Source organism: Scyliorhinus canicula, chromosome 6, assembly GCF_902713615.1.
Source record: "Scyliorhinus canicula chromosome 6, sScyCan1.1, whole genome shotgun sequence".
Lineage (NCBI taxonomy): Eukaryota > Metazoa > Chordata > Chondrichthyes > Carcharhiniformes > Scyliorhinidae > Scyliorhinus > Scyliorhinus canicula.
In genome coordinates this window covers 182,606,443-182,627,260 of record NC_052151.1, presented here as the reverse complement: position 1 = coordinate 182,627,260, position 20,818 = coordinate 182,606,443, and the positions used below count along the sequence as shown (strand labels likewise).

Sequence of the window (20,818 nt, the reverse complement as noted above, 5' to 3'; positions counted from 1 at the left end):
AGTGTTATGGTCACTGGGTTACAGTAGTGTAATGGTCACTAGGTTACAGTAGTGTAATGGTCACAGGGTTACAGTAGTGTAATGGTCACTGGGTTACAGTAGTGTAATGGTCACTGGGTTACAGTAGTGTAATGGTTCTGTGGTTATGCTGTTCGTTCTCAGCTGGAATCCTTGGCTGAGATCCTAATGTCAACTCTCACACTATGAAACTGTGAACTTGGTTTCCAAAAATCCGATCACTTGTGGGTTGACCCCAGCTACTGGATAGTTATTGAAACAAGAATTGATTGACTGGTACAAGTTCATTGCCTCAGCTTTGTGGCTCATTCTTGAGGTCCCTGTCAGCAAAATTGCACTGCGAGTTGTGATGATCCGGAATGCACTGTCTGAATAACCTGGGGAAACAGATTCAACAATAACTTTCAAAAGGGGATTGGATAATGCTTGAAGACAGAAAAATACAGAACTATTGGCAATTTGCATGGGGGCGGGAAGTAATTGCATAGCTCTTTCTAAGGGCTAGCACAGACATCATGGGCCAAATGGCCTGCTGGGTTGTACATTCCGGTATGTTGTGGGATGGGATGGCGCCACGTGATGGTGTGACCACCTTTATTCGGGAAAGAGGAAATCATTTCTCTATATCTACCCTGTCAAATCCTTAAATCGTCTTAAACACCTCAATTATGTCATTCTTTAATCTCCCATGCTCTAGGGAATGCAAGTCTTGCCTTTTTCACCTGATCTCATCATTTAACCCTGTGAGTCCCGGTGTTAAGTGTCACTGCTCTTGTTACTGGATTGTTGCTGCTGTTACAGGTCCTGAACTCAGTCCCCCCTGTCCCAGGGTGCTGGTGTGTGGTGGATGGTATGGTCGTGGAGGTAGTGCTTAGTGCCGGGCAATGCAGTGCTGTCCCTGGGCGCTGCACCTCAGTGTAGGCAGCGGAGAATAGCAGCCCGCCCTTCGCTCAGTACCTCCTTCTCAGTCACTCCCAGAGTGTCGGAGCTGCCAATCGTGCCGAGCTGAACAGGGTTGAATGTGTCCAGTGCCCGCGAGGTGATCATGTGGACTGGATCCCTGGGAGCCGGACCCTGCACTGGTGAGTCTGGCTTCTTTCTCCTGCTTATTCTCTGAGTCTCTTCATTCTGCACACTGCAACCTTGGTGTAATTTACCCAGTTACAAACATTATCCTCACAAGTTTATGATATTCATGTTTCCCCCTGAATGTCTCCAACTCACTTCGTAAATCCATGATGAAAAAAATAAAATTTAAAGGCGAATATTCGGTAACACATCTGCTGCCTGAGTTACTGGATATGCCTGTGTGTGTGTATAAAATTCTGTGTGTTCCTCTCTGTCTGTATATCTGTGTATCTGTGTGTGTATGTATACCTGTGTGTTCCTCTTTGCCTGTGTACCTATGTATATCTGTGTGTTCTCTGTCTGTATATCTGTGTATCTATATGTGTATACATCTGTATGGTTCCTCTGTCTCTATGTCTGTGTATGTGTGCCTCTCTGCATGTCTGTGGTATCCATGTCTGTGTGTGTTCTCTCTCTGTGTCTGTGCATCTATTTGTGTGTGTGTATATCTGTGTGTGTTCCTCTTTGTCTGTATATCTGTATGTATTCCTCCCTGACTGTATGTCTGCATATCCATGTGTTTTTGTAGTCTGTATATTCTGTGTGTGTTCCTCTCTGTATGTCTATGTGTGTGTGTTCCTCCCTGACTGTATGTCTGTGTATCAATGTGTGTGTTCCTCTTTGAGCCCGTGTATTTCGGTCTCTATGAATATGTGTCTCTGTTTGTTTCTTTGTATTTCTTTTTTTAAATTTAGAGTATCCAATTCTGGGTGGCACGGTGGTGCAGTGGTTAGCAGTGCTGCCTATGACGCTGAGGACCTGGGTTTGATCCCGGCTCTGGGTCACTGTCTGTGTGGAGTTTGCACATTCTCCCCGTGTCTGCGTGGGTCTCACCCCCACAACCCAAAGATGTGCAGAGTAGGTGGATTGGTCATGCTGAATTGTTCCTTAATTGAAAATATTAGTTGGGCAGTCTAAATTTTATAAAAATAGAGGGCTGGATTCTCCGCCGCCGGGATGCTCCGGTTTGCCGGCAGTCTGGGGATTTCCTGACGGCCTGGGGCTGCCCGCAATGGGAAACCCCATTGACAAGCCGGCGAAACGGAGCATCCCGCTGGAGGGGTGAAACAGAAATGTGGCGCGGCAGGATGGAGAAACCTGCCCAGAGTATCCAATTCATTTTTTCCAATTAAGGGGCAATTTAGCGTGACCAATCCACCTACCCTGCACATCTTTGAGTTGTGGGGATGATACCCATGCAGACTCGGGGAGAATGTGCAAACTCCACACGGACAGCAACCCGGGACCAGGATCGAACCTGGGACCTTGGCGCGGTAAGGCAGCAGTGCTAACCACTGTGCCACCATGCTGCACATTTCTGTGCATTTCTGTCTCTATTCTGTCTCTGTGAATATGTATGTGTGTATATCTGACTCTGTATTGTGTGTGTCTCTGTATTTCAGGGTGTTGTATTTGTATGTGTATTTGTATCTGTGTTTGTGTGTATTTCTGTCTCTGTATTGTGTGTCTCTATTACTGTATTTGTCGAATTTATCGCGAATGATTCAGTGGGCTGGTGGCTGCAAAATCTTAATCTCGGGTTTGGTTTCTTTTCCATTATGGCTGTTGGGAAAATGTGCAGCAGAATATGCGCAGAGAAACACATACATCCATATAAACCCTGAGCGCACGTTGAGTCTGCCAAACCAGTACAAACACGAATAAAGTTGCCCAGAGACATGCATTTTATTGGGAGTTTGAAAATAATCTGAATTTGGATGTTGAGTTACCCTAGGGAAGATGCGCCACGCTCTGGGCATAGTAGGTACTGCACCCGAGAGCTGGCCCCTCGCGGTAGAAGTTGTGCACACATTACAGCAACGCAACTTCAAACTAATTGTAGCCCATTGGGAAAAGAAAACGGAGGAAAATACAAAGTAACCCCCAAATTCTTGGCTACCAGAGTGAAAATTATATGATGCAAAGAATGATTTAGCTGAAAGGTTGAGCAAGCAAGAATACAAAAGTTGACAATTCGTTCGAAACTCAATGAAACTCAATGCAGTGCAAATAATTTTGCAAGAAACGAAATATTATCCGCAGCTGATGGACAGACACGCCTCCAGAAATTTAAAGTGCCGCTCCCTCAAAGTCACGCAAGGAAACCAGGCAAGCAGCAAAATGAGCCTGGTTGGCTGAGACCAGTACAACTCTGATGGTAGAATGAGCGCTGGGCAAATGCCATTCCTGTGATATCTCCATTAGTCTGACATAGGACATCTGGTATCCTCATTTGCTTGTCGTCTCCGTGTGATATATGCTGCCAGTCATACTTCTGAACATTTCCAAGACGTTTCTCAAGTATTTCAGCATTGACAAGGTAGCACAGTGGTTAGCACAGTTGCTTCACAGTTCCAGGGTCCCAGGTTCGATTCCCGGCTTGGGTCACTATCTGTGTGGAGTCTGCACGTTCTCCTTGTGTCCGCCTGGGTTTCCTCCGGGTAGTCCGGTTTCCTCCCACAAGTCCCCAAAGACGTGCTATTAGGTAATTTGGACATTCTGAATTCGCACTCTGTGTACCTGAACAGGCGTCAGAGTGTGGTGACTCGGGCACAGTAACTTCATTGAAGTGTTAATGTAAGGCTACTTGTGATACTAATAAAGAATATTACAGCCCCACAACCCCTCCGAGATCTCTCAATGCCGAGCCTCTCAATTATTCCCCAATTGTAATCACGCCACCACTGACACCCATGCCTTCTGTTCTGAAAGCTCTGGAATGCCTATACCCCCCAAAAAACTCTGCCTATCTCCATCTTTAACGATGCTCCCAAATATCTCAACCCCATCACTTGTCCTAATAGCATCAAACTCCTCTTGATAATGCCCGTGTGAAGTTGTGTTGTAAGAGCTTTACAGCACATCATGTTGTTTTTGATTTGATTTATTATTGTCATGTGTATTAGTATACAGTGAAAAGTACTGTTTCTTGGATGCTGTACAGACAACACATGTCGTACATAAGGAAGGAAGGAGAGACTGCAGAATATAATGTTACAGTCATAGCTAGGGTGTAGAGGAAAGATCAACATAATACAAGGTAGGTCTATTCAAAAGTCTGACGGCAGCAGGGAAGAAGCTGTTCTTGAGTCGGTTGGTGCGTAACCTCAAACATTTGTATCTTTTTCCTGATGGAAGGAGGTGGAAGAGAGTATGTCCGGGGTGCGTGGGGTCCTTAATTATGCTGGCTGCCTTTCCGAGGCAGCGGGAATTGTAGACGGAGTCAATGGATGGGAGGCTGGTTTGCGTGATGGACTGGGCTACATTCATGACCTTTTGTAGTTTCCTGCGGTCTTGGGCAGAGCAGGCTCCATACCAAGCTGTGATACAACCAGAAAGAATGCTTTGTATGGTGCATCTGTAGAAGTTGGTGAGGGCTGTCGCTGACAGGCCAAACTTCCTTAGTCTTCTGAGAAAGTAGAGTTGTTGGTGGGCTTTCTCAACTATAGTATCGGCATGGTGGGGACCAAGACATGCTGTTGGTGATCTGTACACCTAAAAACTTGAAGTTCTCGACCCTTTCCACTTTGTTCTCATTGATGTAGACAGGGGCATGTTCTCCTCTACTCTTCCTGAAGTCGATGACAATCTCCTTCATTTTGTTGACATTGAGGGAGAGATTATTGTCGTCGCACCAGTTCACCAGGTTCTCTATCTCATTCCTGTACTCTGTCTCGTCATTGTTTGCGATCCGACCCACTATGGTGGTGTCATCAGCAAATTTAAAAATCGAGTTGGAGGGGAATTTGACCGGTCATAGGTTTATAAGGAGGATAGTAGGGGACTGAGGACACAGACACAGCCTGTTGATTTTATTGTCTTTTCATCCCAGCATTCTTGATGAATAAGTAATAGGAACATAGGAGCAGGAACAGGCCATTCAGCCCATCGAGCAAGCTCCATTATTCAATATGCTCATGGCTGATCTTCCACTTCAATGCCTTTCCCCCCACACTGCACCCATAACCCGTTATGTCACTGGCATTTCCAAATCTGTCTATCTCAGCTTTTAACCATATTCAATGGCTGAGCTGCCACAGCCCTCTGGGGAAGAATTCCAAAGATTTACAACCTTATTTGTAAAGAGATTTCTCCTCATCCTAGTCCGAAGTAGTTCCTCCTTACTCTAGACTTTTCAATCAAGAGAAACAACTTACCTGCATCTACCCTGTCTATTTCTTTAATTATTTTCTAGGTTTCAGTGAGATCTGCTGCAGTTCCAGGTACAATGGGTGAATCAAGCAAGTGCTCCAAATCGGCCTTCGTGCCAGGTCGATCGTGAGTCACCTGACTCAATCTATCCGGCACCATCTGAATATTTAAATTAGTCTAATAGCCACACCTTTTTAGTACTGGTTCACATAATATTGGGTTTGTGTTGTATTGAGCTGTGCTGGTCAATGTTGGGTTTGCGTTTCATTGAGCTGTGATGGTCAATGTTGGGTTTGTGTTGTATTGAGCTGTGATGGTCAATGTTGGGTTTGTGTTGTATTGAGCTGTGCTGGTCAATGTTGGGTTTGTGTTGTACTGAGCTGTGCTGGTCAGTGTTGGGTTTGTGTTGTATTGAGCTGTGCTGGTCAATGTTGGGTTTGTGTTGTATTGAGCTGTGATGGTCAATGTTGGGTTTGTGTTGTATTGAGCTGTGCTGGTCAATGTTGGGTTTGTGTTGTATTGAGCTGTGCTGGTCAATGTTGGGTTTGTGTTGTATTGAGCTGGTGATGGTCAATGTTGGGTTTGTGTTGTATTGAGCTGTGCTGGTCAATGTTGGGTTTGTGTTGTATTGAGCTGTACTGGTCAATGTTGGGTTTGTGTTGCATTGAGCTGCACTGGTCAATGTTGGGTTTGTGTTTCATTGAGCTGTGCTGGTCAATGTTGGGTTTGTGTTGTATTGAGCTGTGCTGGTCAATGTTGGGTTTGTGTTGTATTGAGCTGTATTGGTCAGTATTGGGTTTGTGTTATATTAAGCTGCACTGGTCAATGTTGGGTTTGTGTTGCATTGAGCTGTGCTGGTCAATGTTGGGTTTGTGTTGTATTGAGCTGTATTGGTCAGTATTGGGTTTGTGTTATATTAAGCTGCACTGGTCAATGTTGGGTTTGGGTTGTATTGAGCTGTGCTGGTCAATGTTGGGTTTGTATTGTATTGAGCTGCACTGGTCAATGTTAGGTTTGCGTTTCATTGAGCTGTGATGGTCAATGTTGGGTTTGTGTTGTATTGAACTGTGATGGTCAATGTTGGGTTTGTGTTGTATTGAGCTATATTGGTAAATGTTGGGTTAATGTTGCATTGAGCTGTGCTGGTCAATGTAGAGTTTGGGTTGTATTGAGCTGTGCTGGTCAATGTTAGGTTTGCGTTTCATTGAGCTGTGATGGTCAATGTTGGGTTTGTGTTGTATTGAACTGTGACGGTCAATGTTGGGTTTGTGTTGTATTGAGCTACGTTGGTAAATGTTGGGTTAATGTTGGATTGAGCTGTGCTGGTCAATTTAGCATCTATGTTGTATTGAGCAGCATTTGTGTTGTATTAAATTGTGCTTGTGAATGTCTTGTTTTTGATCTATTGAGCTCTGCAGATCAATGTCGGTGCTTGGGTTGTATTGAGCTGTGCTGGTCAATGTTGGGTTTGTGTTGTATTGAGCTGTGCTGGTCAATGTTGGGTTTGTGTTGTATTGCACTGTGCTGGCCAATGTTGGGTTTGTGTTGTATTGAGCTGCACTGGTCAATGTTGGGTTTGTGTTGTATTGAACTGTGCTGGTCAATGTTGGGTTTGCATTTCATTGAGCTGTGCTGGTCAATGTTGGGTTTGCGTTTCACTGAGCTGTGATGGTCAATGTTGGGTTTGTGTTGTATTGTGCTATGCTGGTCAATGTTGGGTTTGTGTTGTATTGAGTTGTGCTGGTCAATGTTGCGTTTGTGTTGTATTGAACTGTGCTGGTCAATGTTGGGTTTGTGTTGTATTGAGCTGTGCTGGTCAATGTTGGGTTTGTGTTGCATTGAGCTGAGAAGGGTAATGTTGGGTTTGTGTTGTATTGAGCTGTCCTGGTCAATGATAAGTTTTTGTTGTATTGAGCTGGGCTGGTCAATGTTGGTTTTGTGTTGTATTGAGCTGTGCTGGTCAATGTTGGGTTTGTGTTGTATTGAGCTGAGAAGGGCAATGATGGGTTTGTGTTGTATTGAGCTGGTGCTGGTCAATGTTGGGTTTGTGTTGTATTGAGCTCTGCTGGCCAATATTGGGTTTGTGTTGTATTGAGCTGTGCTGGTCAATGTTGGGTTTGGGTTGTATTGAGCTGTGCTGGTCAATGTTGGGTTCGTGTTGTATTGAGCTGTGCTCGTCAATTGTGGGTTTGTGTTGTATTGAGCTGTGTTGGTCAATGTTGGGTTTGTGTTGTATTGAGCTGTGCTGGTCAATTGTGGGTTTGTGTTGTATTGAGCTGTGCTGGTCAATGTTGGGTTTGTGTTGTATTGAGCTGTGCTGGTCAATGTTGGGTGTGTGTTGTATTGAGCTGTGCTGGTCAATGTTGGGTTTGTGTTGTATTGAGCTGTGCTGGTCAATGTTGGGTTTGTGTTGTATTGAGCTGTGATGGTCAATGCTGGGTTTGTGTTGTATTGAGCTGTGCTGGTCAATGTTGGGTTTGTGTTGTATTGAGCTGTGCTGGTCAATGTTGGGTTCGTGTTGTATTGAGCTGTGCTGGTCAATGTTGGGTTTGTGTTGTATTGAGCTGTGCTGGTCGATTGTGGGTTTGTGTTGTATTGAGCTGTGCTGGTCAATGTTGGGTTTGTGTTGTATTGAGCTGTGTTGGTCAATGTTGGGTTTGTGTTGTATTGAGCTGTGCTGGTCAATTGTGGGTTTGTGTTGTATTGAGCTGTGCTGGTCAATGTTGGGTTTGTGTTGTATTGAGCTGTGTTGGTCAATGTTGGGTTTGTGTTGTATTGAGCTGTGCTGGTCAATGTTGGGTTTGTGTTGTATTGAGCTGTGCTGGTCAATGTTAGGTTTGCGTTGTATTGAGCTGTGCTGGTTAATGTTGGGTGTCTGTTGTATTGAGCTGAGAAGGGCAAGTTGGGTTTGTGTTGTAATGAGCTGTGCTGGTCAATGTTGGGTTTGCGTTGTATTGAGCTGTGCTGGTCAATGTTGGGTTTGTGTTGTATTGAGCTGTGCTGGTTCATGTTGGGTTTATGTTGTATTGAGCTGTGCTGGTCAATGTTGGGTCTGTGTCGTATTGAGCCGAGAAGGGCAATGTTGGGTTTGTGTTGTACTGAGCTGGTGCAGGTCAATGTTGGGTTTGTGTTGTATTGAGCTGTGCTGGTCAATGTTGGGTTCGTGTTGTATTGAGCTGTGCTGGCCGATTGTGGGTTTGTGTTGTATTGAGCTGTGCTGGTCAATGTTGGGTTTGTGTTGTATTGAGCTGGTGCTGGTCAATGTTGGGTTTGTGTTGTATTGAGCTGTGTTGGTCAATATTGGGTTTGTGTTGTATTGAGTTGTGCTGGTCAATGTTGGGTTTGTGTTGTATTGAGCTGTGCTGGTCAATGTTGGGTGTGTGTTGTATTGAGCTGTGCTGGTCAATGTTGGGTTTGTGTTGTATTGAGCTGTGCTGGTCAATGTTGGGTTTGTGTTGTATTGAGCTGTGCTGGTCAATGTTGGGTTTGTGTTGTATTGAGCTGAGAAGGGTAATGTTGGGTTTGTGTTGTATTGAGCTGTCCTGGTCAATGTTGGGTTTTTGTTGTATTGAGCTGTGCTGGCCAATGTTGGTTTTGTGTTGTATTGAGCTGTGCTGGTCAATGTTGGGTTTGTGTTGTATTGAGCTGAGAAGGGCAATGTTGGGTTTGTGTTGTATTGAGCTGGTGCTGGTCAATGTTGGGTTTGTGTTGTATTGAGCTCTGCTGGCCAATATTGGGTTTGTGTTGTATTGAGCTGTGCTGGTCAATGTTGGGTTTGTGTTGTATTGAGCTGTGCTGGTCAATGTTGGGTTCGTGTTGTATTGAGCTGTGCTGGTCAATTGTGGGTTTGTGTTGTATTGAGCTGTGTTGGTCAATGTTGGGTTTGTGTTGTATTGAGCTGTGCTGGTCAATTGTGGGTTTGTGTTGTATTGAGCTGTGCTGGTCAATGTTAGGTTTGTGTTGTATTGAGCTGTGCTGGTCAATGTTGGGTTTGTGTTGTATTGAGCTGTGCTGGTCAATGTTGGGTTTGTGTTGTATTGAGCTGTATTGGGTTTGTGTTATATTAAGCTGCACTGGTCAATGTTAGGTTTGTGTTGCATTGAGCAGTGCTGGTCAATGTAGAGTTTGGGTTGTATTGAGCTGTGCTGGTCAATGTTGGGTTGTGTTGTATTGAGCTGCACTGGTCAATGTTAGGTTTGCGTTTCATTGAGCTGTGATGGTCAATGTTGGGTTTGTGTTGTATTGAACTGTGATGGTCAATGTTGGGTTTGTGTTGTATTGAACTGTGATGGTCAATGTTGGGTTTGTGTTGTATTGAGCTGTGATCGTCAATGTTGGGTTTGTGTTGTATTGAGCTGTGCTGGTCGATTGTGGGTTTGTGTTGTATTGAGCTGTGCTGGTCAATGTTGGGTTTGTGTTGTATTGAGCTGTGCTGGTCAATTGTGGGTTTGTGTTGTATTGAGCTGTGCTGGTCAATGTTGGGTTTGTGTTGTATTGAGCTGTGTTGGTCAATGTTGGGTTTGTGTTGTATTGAGCTGTGCTGGTCAATGTTGGGTTTGTGTTGTATTGAGCTGTGCTCGTCAATGTTGGGTTTGTGTTGTATTGAGCTGTGCTGGTTAATGTTGGGTGTCTGTTGTATTGAGCTGAGAAGGGCAATGTTGGGATTGTGTTGTATTGAGCTGAGAAGGGCAATGTTGGGTTTGTGTTGTAATGAGCTGTGCTGTTCAATGTTGGGTTTGCGTTGTATTGAGCTGTGCTGGTCAATGTTGGGTTTGTGTTGTATTGAGCTGTGCTGGTTCATGTTGGGTTTCTGTTGTATTGAGCTGTGCTGGTCAATGTTGGGTCTGTGTTGTATTGAGCCGAGAAGGGCAATGTTGGGTTTGTGTTGTATTGAGCTGGTGCTGGTCAATGTTGGGTTTGTGTTGTATTGAGCTGTGCTGGTCAATGTTGGGTTTGTGTTGTATTGAGCTGTGCTGGCCAATTGTGGGTTTGTGTTGTATTGAGCTGTGCTGGTCAATGTTGGGTTTGTGTTGTATTGAGCTGTGTTGGTCAATATTGGGTTTGTGTTGTATTGAGTTGTGCTGGTCAATGTTGGGTTTGTGTTGTATTGAGCTGTGCTGGTCAATGCTGGGTTTGTGTTGTATTGAGCTGTGCTGGTCAATGTTAGGTTTGTGTTGTATTGAGCTGTGCTGGTCAATGTTGGGTTTGTGTTGTATTGAGCTGTGCTGGTGAATGTTGGGTTTGTGTTGCATTGAGCTGAGAAGGGTAATGTTGGGTTTGTGTTGTATTGAGCTGTCCTGGTCAATGATAAGTTTTTGTTGTATTGAGCTGGGCTGGTCAATGTTGGTTTTGTGTTGTATTGAGCTGTGCTGGTCAATGTTGGGTTTGTGTTGTATTGAGCTGAGAAGGGCAATGATGGGTTTGTGTTGTATTGAGCTGGTGCTGGTCAATGTTGGGTTTGTGTTGTATTGAGCTCTGCTGGCCAATATTGGGTTTGTGTTGTATTGAGCTGTGCTGGTCAATGTTGGGTTTGGGTTGTATTGAGCTGTGCTGGTCAATGTTGGGTTCGTGTTGTATTGAGCTGTGCTCGTCAATTGTGGGTTTGTGTTGTATTGAGCTGTGTTGGTCAATGTTGGGTTTGTGTTGTATTGAGCTGTGCTGGTCAATTGTGGGTTTGTGTTGTATTGAGCTGTGCTGGTCAATGTTAGGTTTGTGTTGTATTGAGCTGTGCTGGTCAATGTTGGGTGTGTGTTGTATTGAGCTGTGCTGGTCAATGTTGGGTTTGTGTTGTATTGAGCTGTGCTGGTCAATGTTGGGTTTGTGTTGTATTGAACTGTGATGGTCAATGTTGGGTTTGTGTTGTATTGAGCTGTGATGGTCAATGCTGGGTTTGTGTTGTATTGAGCTGTGCTGGTCAATGTTGGGTTTGTGTTGTATTGAGCTGTGCTGGTCAATGTTGGGTTCGTGTTGTATTGAGCTGTGCTGGTCAATGTTGGGTTTGTGTTGTATTGAGCTGTGCTGGTCGATTGTGGGTTTGTGTTGTATTGAGCTGTGCTGGTCAATGTTGGGTTTGTGTTGTATTGAGCTGTGTTGGTCAATGTTGGGTTTGTGTTGTATTGAGCTGTGCTGGTCAATTGTGGGTTTGTGTTGTATTGAGCTGTGCTGGTCAATGTTGGGTTTGTGTTGTATTGAGCTGTGTTGGTCAATGTTGGGTTTGTGTTGTATTGAGCTGTGCTGGTCAATGTTGGGTTTGTGTTGTATTGAGCTGTGCTGGTCAATGTTAGGTTTGCGTTGTATTGAGCTGTGCTGGTTAATGTTGGGTGTCTGTTGTATTGAGCTGAGAAGGGCAAGTTGGGTTTGTGTTGTAATGAGCTGTGCTGGTCAATGTTGGGTTTGCGTTGTATTGAGCTGTGCTGGTCAATGTTGGGTTTGTGTTGTATTGAGCTGTGCTGGTTCATGTTGGGTTTATGTTGTATTGAGCTGTGCTGGTCAATGTTGGGTCTGTGTCGTATTGAGCCGAGAAGGGCAATGTTGGGTTTGTGTTGTACTGAGCTGGTGCAGGTCAATGTTGGGTTTGTGTTGTATTGAGCTGTGCTGGTCAATGTTGGGTTCGTGTTGTATTGAGCTGTGCTGGCCGATTGTGGGTTTGTGTTGTATTGAGCTGTGCTGGTCAATGTTGGGTTTGTGTTGTATTGAGCTCGTGCTGGTCAATGTTGGGTTTGTGTTGTATTGAGCTGTGTTGGTCAATATTGGGTTTGTGTTGTATTGAGTTGTGCTGGTCAATGTTGGGTTTGTGTTGTATTGAGCTGTGCTGGTCAATGTTGGGTGTGTGTTGTATTGAGCTGTGCTGGTCAATGTTGGGTTTGAGTTGTATTGAGCTGTGCTGGTCAATGTTGGGTTTGTGTTGTATTGAGCTGTGCTGGTGAATGTTGGGTTTGTGTTGTATTGAGCTGAGAAGGGTAATGTTGGCTTTGTGTTGTATTGAGCTGTCCTGGTCAATGTTGGGTTTTTGTTGTATTGAGCTGTGCTGGCCAATGTTGGTTTTGTGTTGTATTGAGCTGTGCTGGTCAATGTTGGGTTTGTGTTGTATTGAGCTGAGAAGGGCAATGTTGGGTTTGTGTTGTATTGAGCTGGTGCTGGTCAATGTTGGGTTTGTGTTGTATTGAGCTCTGCTGGCCAATATTGGGTTTGTGTTGTATTGAGCTGTGCTGGTCAATGTTGGGTTTGTGTTGTATTGAGCTGTGCTGGTCAATATTGGGTTCGTGTTGTATTGAGCTGTGCTGGTCAATTGTGGGTTTGTGTTGTATTGAGCTGTGTTGGTCAATGTTGGGTTTGTGTTGTATTGAGCTGTGCTGGTCAATTGTGGGTTTGTGTTGTATTGAGCTGTGCTGGTCAATGTTGGGTTTGTGTTGTATTGAGCTGTGCTGGTCAATGTTGGGTTTGTGTTGTATTGAGCTGTGCTGGTCAATGTTGGGTTTGTGTTGTATTGAGCTGTGCTGGTCAATGTTGGGTTTGTGTTGTATTGAGCTGTGCTGGTCAATGTTGGGTTTCTGTTGTATTGAGCTGTGCTGGTCAATGTTGGGTCTGTTGTATTGAGCTGAGAAGGGCAATGTTGGGTTTGTGTTGTATTGAGCTGGTGCTGGTCAATGTTGGGTTTGTGTTGTATTGAGCTGTGCTGGTCAATGTTGGGTTTGTGTTGTATTGAGCTGTGCTGGCCAATTGTGGGTTTGTGTTGTATTGAGCTGTGCTGGTCAATGTTGGGTTTGTGTTGTATTGAGCTGGTGCTGGTCAATGTTGGGTTTGTGTTGTATTGAGCTGTGTTGGTCAATGTTGGGTTTGTGTTGTATTGAGCTGAGAAGGGCAATGTTGGGTTTGTGTTGTATTGAGCTGAGAAGGGCAATGTTGGGTTTGTGTTGTATTGAGCTGTGCTGGTCAATGTTGGGTTTGTGTTGTATTGAGCTGTGCTGGTCAATGTTGGGTTTGTGTTGTATTGAGCTGTGCTGGTCAATGTTGGGTTTGTGTTGTATTGAGCTGTGCTGGTCAATGTTGGGTTTGTGTTGTATTGAGCTGAGAAGGGCAATGTTGGGTTTGTGTTGTATTGAGCTGAGAAGGGCAATGTTGGGTTTGTGTTGTATTGAGCTGTGCTGGTCAATGTTGGGTTTGTGTTGTATTGAGCTGTGCTGGTCAATGTTGGGTTTGTGTTGTATTGAGCTGTGCTGGTCAATGTTGGGTTTGTGTTGTATTGAGCTGTGCTGGTCAATGTTGGGTCTGTGTTGTATTGAGCTGAGAAGGGCAATGTTGGGTTTGTGTTGTATTGAGCTGGTGCTGGTCAATGCTGGGTTTGTGTTGTATTGAGCTGTGTTGGTCAATGTTGGGTTTGTGTTGTATTGAGCTGTGCTGGTCAATGTTGGGTTTGTGTTGTATTGAGCTGTGCTGGTCAATGTTGGGTTTGTGTTGTATTGAGCTGTGCTGGTCAATGTTGGGTTTGTGTTGTATTGAGCTGAGAAGGGTAATGTTGGGTTTGTGTTGTATTGAGCTGTCCTGGTCAATGTTGGGTTTTTGTTGTATTGAGCTGTGCTGGTCAATGTTGGTTTTGTGTTGTATTGAGCTGTGCTGGTCAATGTTGGGTTTGTGTTGTATTGAGCTGAGAAGGGCAATGTTGGGTTTGTGTTGTATTGAGCTGGTGCTGGTCAATGTTGGGTTTGTGTTGTATTGAGCTCTGCTGGCCAATATTGGGTTTGTGTTGTATTGAGCTGTGCTGGTCAATGTTGGGTTTGTGTTGTATTGAGCTGTGCTGGTCAATATTGGGTTCGTGTTGTATTGAGCTGTGCTGGTCAATTGTGGGTTTGTGTTGTATTGAGCTGTGTTGGTCAATGTTGGGTTTGTGTTGTATTGAGCTGTGCTGGTCAATTGTGGGTTTGTGTTGTATTGAGCTGTGCTGGTCAATGTTGGGTTTGTGTTGTATTGAGCTGTGCTGGTCAATGTTGGGTTTGTGTTGTATTGAGCTGTGCTGGTCAATGTTGGGTTTGTGTTGTATTGAGCTGTGCTGGTCAATGTTGGGTTTGTGTTGTATTGAGCTGTGCTGGTCAATGTTGGGTTTCTGTTGTATTGAGCTGTGCTGGTCAATGTTGGGTCTGTTGTATTGAGCTGAGAAGGGCAATGTTGGGTTTGTGTTGTATTGAGCTGGTGCTGGTCAATGTTGGGTTTGTGTTGTATTGAGCTGTGCTGGTCAATGTTGGGTTTGTGTTGTATTGAGCTGTGCTGGCCAATTGTGGGTTTGTGTTGTATTGAGCTGTGCTGGTCAATGTTGGGTTTATGTTGTATTGAGCTGGTGCTGGTCAATGTTGGGTTTGTGTTGTATTGAGCTGTGTTGGTCAATGTTGGGTTTGTGTTGTATTGAGCTGAGAAGGGCAATATTGGGTTTGTGTTGTATTGAGCTGAGAAGGGCAATGTTGGGTTTGTGTTGTATTGAGCTGTGCTGGTCAATGTTGGGTTTGTGTTGTATTGAGCTGTGCTGGTCAATGTTGGGTTTGTGTTGTATTGAGCTGTGCTGGTCAATGTTGGGTTTGTGTTGTATTGAGCTGTGCTGGTCAATGTTGAGTCTGTGTTGTATTGAGCTGAGAAGGGCAATATCGGGTTTGTGTTGTATTGAGCTGAGAAGGGCAATGTTGGGTTTGTGTTGTATTGAGCTGTGCTGGTCAATGTTGGGTTTGTGTTGTATTGAGCTGTGCTGGTCAATGTTGGGTTTGTGTTGTATTGAGCTGTGCTGGTCAATGTTGGGTTTGTGTTGTATTGAGCTGTGCTGGTCAATGTTGGGTCTGTGTTGTATTGAGCTGAGAAGGGCAATGTTGGGTTTGTGTTGTATTGAGCTGGTGCTGGTCAATGCTGGGTTTGTGTTGTATTGAGCTGTGTTGGTCAATGTTGGGTTTGTGTTGTATTGAGCTGTGCTGGTCAATGTTGGGTTTGTGTTGTATTGAGCTGTGCTGGTCAATGTTAGGTTTGCGTTGTATTGAGCTGTGCTGGTTAATGTTGGGTGTCTGTTGTATTGAGCTGAGAAGGGCAAGTTGGGTTTGTGTTGTAATGAGCTGTGCTGGTCAATGTTGGGTTTGCGTTGTATTGAGCTGTGCTGGTCAATGTTGGGTTTGTGTTGTATTGAGCTGTGCTGGTTCATGTTGGGTTTATGTTGTATTGAGCTGTGCTGGTCAATGTTGGGTCTGTGTCGTATTGAGCCGAGAAGGGCAATGTTGGGTTTGTGTTGTACTGAGCTGGTGCAGGTCAATGTTGGGTTTGTGTTGTATTGAGCTGTGCTGGTCAATGTTGGGTTCGTGTTGTATTGAGCTGTGCTGGCCGATTGTGGGTTTGTGTTGTATTGAGCTGTGCTGGTCAATGTTGGGTTTGTGTTGTATTGAGCTCGTGCTGGTCAATGTTGGGTTTGTGTTGTATTGAGCTGTGTTGGTCAATATTGGGTTTGTGTTGTATTGAGTTGTGCTGGTCAATGTTGGGTTTGTGTTGTATTGAGCTGAGCTGGTCAATGTTGGGTTTGTGTTGTATTGAGCTGTGCTGGTCAATGTTGGGTTTGTGTTGTATTGAGCTGTGTTTGTCAATATTGGGCTTGTGTTGTATTGAGTTGTGCTGGTCAATGTTGGGTTTGTGTTGTATTGAGCTGTGCTGGTCAATGTTGGGTTTGTGTTGTATTGAGCTGTGCTGGTCAATGTTGGGTTTGTGTTGTATTGAGCTGTGCTGGTCAATGTTGGGTTTGTGTTGTATTGAGCTGTGCTGCTCAATGTTGGGTTTGTGTTGTATTGAGCTGAGAAGGGTAATGTTGGGTTTGTGTTGTATTGAGCTGTCCTGGTCAATGTTGGGTTTTTGTTGTATTGAGCTGTGCTGGTCAATGTTGGTTTTGTGTTGTATTGAGCTGTGCTGGTCAATGTTGTGTTTCTGTTGTATTGAGCTGAGAAGGGCAAGTTGGGTTTGTGTTGTAATGAGCTGTGCTGGTCAATGTTGGGTTTGCGTTGTATTGAGCTGTGCTGGTCAATGTTGGGTTTGTGTTGTATTGAGCTGTGCTGGTTCATGTTGGGTTTATGTTGTATTGAGCTGTGCTGGTCAATGTTGGGTCTGTGTCGTATTGAGCCGAGAAGGGCAATGTTGGGTTTGTGTTGTACTGAGCTGGTGCAGGTCAATGTTGGGTTTGTGTTGTATTGAGCTGTGCTGGTCAATGTTGGGTTCGTGTTGTATTGAGCTGTGCTGGCCGATTGTGGGTTTGTGTTGTATTGAGCTGTGCTGGTCAATGTTGGGTTTGTGTTGTATTGAGCTCGTGCTGGTCAATGTTGGGTTTGTGTTGTATTGAGCTGTGTTGGTCAATATTGGGTTTGTGTTGTATTGAGTTGTGCTGGTCAATGTTGGGTTTGTGTTGTATTGAGCTGAGCTGGTCAATGTTGGGTTTGTGTTGTATTGAGCTGTGCTGGTCAATGTTGGGTTTGTGTTGTATTGAGCTGTGTTGGTCAATATTGGGCTTGTGTTGTATTGAGTTGTGCTGGTCAATGTTGGGTTTGTGTTGTATTGAGCTGTGCTGGTCAATGTTGGGTTTGTGTTGTATTGAGCTGTGCTGGTCAATGTTGGGTTTGTGTTGTATTGAGCTGTGCTGGTCAATGTTGGGTTTGTGTTGTATTGAGCTGTGCTGCTCAATGTTGGGTTTGTGTTGTATTGAGCTGAGAAGGGTAATGTTGGGTTTGTGTTGTATTGAGCTGTCCTGGTCAATGTTGGGTTTTTGTTGTATTGAGCTGTGCTGGTCAATGTTGGTTTTGTGTTGTATTGAGCTGTGCTGGTCAATGTTGTGTTTGTGTTGTATTGAGCTGAGAAGGGCAATGTTGGGTTTGTGTTGTATTGAGCTGGTGCTGGTCAATGTTGGGTTTGTGTTGTATTGAGCTCTGCTGGCCAATATTGGGTTTGTGTTGTATTGAGCTGTGCTGGTCAATGTTGGGTTTGTGTTGTATTGAGCTGTGCTGGTCAATGTTGGGTTCGTGTTGTATTGAGCTGTGCTGGTCAATTGTGGGTTTGTGTTGTATTGAGCTGTGTTGGTCAATGTTGGGTTTGTGTTGAATTGAGCTGTGCTGGTCAATTGTGGGTTTGTGTTGTATTGAGCTGTGCTGGTCAATGTTAGGTTTGTGTTGTATTGAGCTGTGCTGGTCAATGTTGGGTTTGTGTTGTATTGAGCTGTGCTGGTCAATGTTGGGTTTGTGTTGTATTGAGCTGTGCTGGTCAGTGTTGGGTTTGTGTTGTATTGAGCTGAGAAGGGCAATGTTGGGTTTGTGTTGTATTGAGCTGTGCTGGTCAATGTTGGGTTTGTGTTGTATTGAGCTGAGAAGGGAAATGTTGGGTTTGTGTTGTATTGAGCTGTGCTGGTCAATGTTGGGTTTGTGTTGTATTGGGCTGTGCTGGTCAATGTTGGGTTTGTGTTGTATGGAGCTGTGCTGGTCAATGTTGGGTTTGTGCTGTATGGAGCTGTGCTGGTCAATGTTGGGTTTGTGCTTTACGGAGCGGTGCGTGTCAGTGTTGTGTTTGTGTTGTATTGAGCTGGCTGGTCAATGTAGGATTTGTGTTGTATTGAGCTGGTGCTGGTCAATGTTGGGTTTGTGTTGTATTGAGCTGTGCTGGTCAAGGTTGGGCTTGGGCTTTATGGAGCGGTGCTTTCAGTGTTGGGTTTGTGTTGTATTGCGCTGTGCTGGTCAATGTTGGGTTTGTGTTGTATTGAGCTGTGCTGGTCAATGTTGGGTTTGTGTTGTATTGAGCTGTGCTGGTCAATGTTGGGTTTGTGCTGTATTGAGCTGTGCTGGTCAATGTTGGGTTTGTGCTTTACGGAGCGGTGCGTGTCAATGTTGGGTTTGTGTTGTATTGAGCTGTGCTGGTCAATGTTGGGTTTGTGTTGTATTGAGCTGTGCTGGTCAATGTTGGGTTTGTGTTGTATTGAGCTGTGCTGGTCGATTGTGGGTTTGTGTTGTATTGAGCTGTGCTGGTCAATGTTGGGTTTGTGTTGTATTGAGCTGAGAAGGGCAATGTTGGGTTTGTGTTGTATTGAGCTGTGCTGGTCAATGTTGGGTTTGTGTTGTATTGAGCTGTGCTGGTCAATGTTGGGTTTGTGTTGTATTGAGCTGAGAAGGGCAATGTTGGGTTTGTGTTGTATTGAGCTGTGCTGGTCAATGTTGGGTTTGTGTTGTATTGAGCTGTGCTGGTCAATGTTGGGTTTGTGTTGTATTGAGCTGTGCTGGTCAATGTTGGGTTTGTGTTGTATTGAGCTGTGCTGGTCAATGTTGGGTTTGTGTTGTATTGAGCTGTGCTGGTCAATGTTGGGTTTGTGTTGTATTGAGCTGTGCTGGTCACTGTTGGGTTTGTGTTGTATTGAGCTGTGCTGGTCAATGTTGGGTTTGTGTGTATTGAGCTGAGAATGGCAATGTTGAGTTTGTGTTGTATTGAGCTGTGCTGGTCAATGTTGGGTTTGTGTTGTATTGAGCTGTGCTGGTCAATGTTGGGTTTGTGTTGTATTGAGCTGAGAATGGCAATGTTGGGTTTGTGTTGTATTGAGCTGTGCTGGTCAATGTTGGGTTTGTGTTGTATTGAGCTGTGCTGGTCAATGTTGGGTTTGTGTTGTATTGAGCTGTGCTGGTCAATGTTGGGTCTGTGTTGTATTGAGCTGAGAAGGGCAATGTTGGGATTGTGTTGTATTGAGCTGAGAAGGGCAATGTTGGGTTTGTGTTGTAATGAGCGGTGCTGGTCAATGTTGGGTTTGCGTTGTATTGAGCTGTGCTGGTCAATGTTGGGTTTGTGTTGTATTGAGCTGTGCTGGTTCATGTTGGGTTTCTGTTGTATTGAGCTGTGCTGGTCAATGTTGGTTCTGTGTTGTATTGAGCCGAGAAGGGCAATGTTGGGTTTGTGTTGTATTGAGCTGGTGCTGGTCAATGTTGGGTTTGTGTTGTATTGAGCTGTGCTGGTCAATGTTGGGTTCGTGTTGTATTGAGCTGTGCTGGCCAATTGTGGGTTTGTGTTGTATTGAGCTGTGCTGGTCAATGTTGGGTTCGTGTTGTATTGAGCTGTGCTGGCCAATTGTGGGTTTGTGTTGTATTGAGCTGTGCTGGTCAATGTTGGGTTTGTGTTGAATTGAGCTGGTGCTGGGCACTGTTGGGTTTGTGTTGTATTGAGCTGTGCTGGTCAATGTTGGGTTTGTGTTGTATTGAGCTGTGCTGGTCAATTGTGGGTTTGTGTTGTATTGAGCTGTGCTGGTCAATGTTGGGTTTGTGTTGTATTGAGCTGTGTTGGTCAATGTTGGGTTTGTGTTGTATTGAGCTGTGCTGGTCAATGTTGGGTTTGTGTTGTATTGAGCTGTGCTGGACAATGTTGGGTTTGTGTTGTATTGAGCTGTGCTGGTCAATGTTGGGTTTGTGTTGTATTGAGCTGTGCTGGTCAATGTTGGGTTTGTGTTGTATTGAGCTGTGCTGGTCAATGTTGGGTTTGTGTTGTATTGAGCTGAGAATGGCAATGTTGGGTTTGTGTTGTATTGAGCTGTGCTGGTCAATGTTGGGTTTGTGTTGTATTGAGCTGTGCTGGTCAATGTTGGGTTTGTGTTGTATTGAGCTGAGAATGGCAATGTTGGGTTTGTGTTGTATTGAGCTGTGCTGGTCAATGTTGGGTTTGTGTTGTATTGAGCTGTGCTGGTCAATGTTGGGTTTGTGTTGTATTGAGCTGTGCTGGTCAATGTTGGGTTTGTGTTGTATTGAGCTGTGCTGGTCAATGTTGGGTTTGTGTTGTATTGAGCTGTGCTGGTCAATGTTGGGTTTGTGTTGTATTGAGCTGTGCTGGTCACTGTTGGGTTTGTGTTGTATTGAGCTGTGCTGGTCAATGTTGGGTTTGTGTGTATTGAGCTGAGAATGGCAATGTTGAGTTTGTGTTGTATTGAGCTGTGCTGGTCAATGTTGGGTTTGTGTTGTATTGAGCTGTGCTGGTCAATGTTGGGTTTGTGTTGTATTGAGCTGAGAATGGCAATGTTGGGTTTGTGTTGTATTGAGCTGTGCTGGTCAATGTTGGGTTTGTGTTGTATTGAGCTGTGCTGGTCAATGTTGGGTTTGTGTTGTATTGAGCTGTGCTGGTCAATGTTGGGTCTGTGTTGTATTGAGCTGAGAAGGGCAATGTTGGGATTGTGTTGTATTGAGCTGAGAAGGGCAATGTTGGGTTTGTGTTGTAATGAGCTGTGCTGGTCAATGTTGGGTTTGCGTTGTATTGAGCTGTGCTGGTCAATGTTGGGTTTGTGTTGTATTGAGCTGTGCTGGTTCATGTTGGGTTTCTGTTGTATTGAGCTGTGCTGGTCAATGTTGGTTCTGTGTTGTATTGAGCCGAGAAGGGCAATGTTGGGTTTGTGTTGTATTGAGCTGGTGCTGATCAATGTTGGGTTTGTGTTGTATTGAGCTGTGCTGGTCAATGTTGGGTTCGTGTTGTATTGAGCTGTGCTGGCCAATTGTGGGTTTGTGTTGTA

At 44.7% G+C, this 20,818-nt stretch overlaps 1 protein-coding gene across 2 annotated transcripts in view; it reads left to right on the top strand.

The window, feature by feature from the left end:
- The first annotated feature begins 784 nt into the window (after nt 1-784).
- Nucleotides 785-20,818, top strand: part of vit (vitrin) — an 88,385-nt gene continuing 68,351 nt past the window's right edge. Inside the window, exon 1 of one of the 2 annotated variants that reach the window (XM_038800588.1) lies at nt 785-1,100. The gene's annotated coding sequence lies outside the window, so the exon portion shown is untranslated. The remainder of the gene's footprint in view (nt 1,101-20,818) is intronic. The other variant, XM_038800589.1, reaches the window with a different exon arrangement.